The following is a 2915-nucleotide window of genomic DNA, read 5'->3' as shown; positions in this document are numbered from 1 at the left end:
CTGATATGTGTGTAATATACAATATACACTAAAAATATCGTAAATCTATAATATACATAAATTCAGATTTTCAGTATCGATAGTGTATATCAATACACGCGCCGTAGTAGCACTTTTTTCTAAATTCAATGCCATTTTAGGTCAGTATGTAACAGGATAATAACATGTATAATCAACACATAGATGTATTACATATATACATGTAACTACTCCGTCATTTTTTGCTATATCTAACAAAAAGAGACAGAAATTTGCTATGCCTAAATAGACAGTTCTTACTAATACATGTGTACTTATATATACAATATTAGGATATTGTATGTATGTACGTACATATTATAATGTGTGGCTATATACACATTACAGATAAAAATTATTTACACATAGGTATTCGCGCAGATATTCTCTATGTCTGTTTATACGCAGCCAATATTTGAACTTTATATGTATTACAATGGGTGCATTGGTCTATAATTTTAGATCTAACGGAATATGTCAATCAGATGCAAGAGCTCACTGAGCGCTCAGTGAGCGGTCATGCTTCTGGATGCATCTAATGTGTGTGCATGTATATACATTAATTAAGTATTCAGTTTAATTCTAACATATAACTATATAACTGTATAAGAAGACATATTAGTGAATATGTACAATTACATTTTATGTGTATATTATATTTTATGTGTATGTTATAATGTATAAATACATACACAAAAAGTATTATTCTAGAATTGCATATGTATCACTTATGCATCTATGTGCAATAATAGAATAATATTTTGTGTACACTGATCTATGTACACACATTATTATATAAAATGTAACTGTACTTCATATTTACTAATGTCTGTTTATGTAATAATAAAATTAAACTGTATGTATACATACACACATTATACGATACACATAAAATTCTAATATTATGTATAAATAGATATACAGAATATCTGCATGAATATTTCAGCATGTGTAATGTGTATGTCTAATGTACGTATATTCACATAATTACGATAAAGATGCATTATTCTAATGTTGTACATAGAATAATGCATCTTTATCGTAATTACGTGAATATACGTACATTAGACATACACATTACACATGCTGAAATATTCATGCAGATATTCTGTATATCTATTTATACATAATATTAGAATTTTATGTGTATCGTATAATGTATGTATGTATACATACAGTTTAATTTTATTATTACATAAACAGACATTAGTAAATATGAAGTACAGTTACATTTTATATAATAATGTGTGTACATAGATCAGTGTACACAAAATATTATTCTATTATTGCACATAGATGCATAAGTGATACATATGCAATTCTAGAATAATATTTTTTGTGTATGCATTTATACATTATAATACACATAAAATGTAATTATTCTCTAATATGTACATATTCACTAATATGTCTTCTTATACAGTTATATAGGTACAGTTATATGTTAGAATTAAACTGAATGTAACAAATAGAGAGATACAAATTTCTCATGCTCAGATATTCACGCAGATATATTTACACGAAATATTAGAATTTTCTGAGTATTATAATGTGTGTCTGTATGTATGTATGTATGTATGTATGTATGTATGTATGTATGTATATATATATGTATATACTTCTATATATATAAATAATAAATATAAGTATACATACATACATACATACATACAGACACACATTATAATACAGAGACATGTGAGTGAATATTAGAATGATATTTTATGTGCATTATTATGTACACACATTACAAAACATAAAATGTATTTCTAATTCATATCCACTATATCTGTTTTTTAGATGTATTGAAAATATAAAATGCACATAAAATTCCAATACATCTAAACAGACATAGTGAATATGAATTCGAAATACATTTTATGTTTTGTAATGTATGTACATAATAATGCACATAAAACATAATTCTAATATTCACTCACATGTCTCTATATTATAATGTGTGTCTGAATATGTATGTATATACTTCCATTTATTATTTATATATATAGAAGTATATCTATACATACATACATACATACACACATTATAATACTAATAAAATTATAATATTTTATGTTAATATATCTGCGTGAATATCTGAGCATGAAAACTTGTATCTTTTTTGTTACACGTAACAAAAAGAGATGAAATAGCTACACATATGTGGATATGAATTAGAAATATATTTTATGTTTTGTAATGCGTGTACATCATATTGCACATAAAATATAATTCTAATATTCACTAATATATCTATGTTATATCTGAATATATAAATATGAGTAACTTCTATCTCTTTTTATTATGGGCCTTCTACAATAAGCCATTAGTCATGAATCAGAAGTCAGAGGCTAAAAATTGACCAAACAGTTGTCAATTTTTAGCATCTGACTTCTGATATATGACTAATGGCTTATTGTAGAAGGCCCATTAGACGTAAAAAAAGAGATGGAATAGATACATATGTATGTGTGATGTATCTATGAGTTGACAATACACGTTACATCCTAAATTAAAGTGGCATTGGGAATAAAGGAAAAAGTGTTATTACATTACACGTGTATACATGTATTTCAAATACATGTTTGCATCCGAAGATGTATTTATGTCACAGTCAGAGTGTTCACTTAGTAAAAATATACTTATTGTAACTTGCTGTTAGTCAATGTATGCATTGACCAATAAGTGTATACATTTACTAAAACACTTTGAATATCATGATATATACATTTCATGGACGTACAGCGAAAATTATGCATACGGCTATTGACCATGGCTGCGTTCGGGCAGCGCGTTATCAACGCTATTGTGTCATATTATCCTTATTTCACGTTTAATGGATGACGAAGATAGAATGACACAAATAGCGCTAATAGCGTCTCTCCGAACCCAGCCCA

Source organism: Trachymyrmex cornetzi, unplaced genomic scaffold (assembly GCF_001594075.2).
Source record: "Trachymyrmex cornetzi isolate Tcor2-1 unplaced genomic scaffold, Tcor1.1 scaffold118, whole genome shotgun sequence".
Taxonomy (NCBI): Eukaryota; Metazoa; Arthropoda; class Insecta; order Hymenoptera; family Formicidae; genus Trachymyrmex; species Trachymyrmex cornetzi.
The sequence above is the reverse complement of the archived record's forward strand: the minus strand, read 5'-3'. Positions refer to the sequence as shown.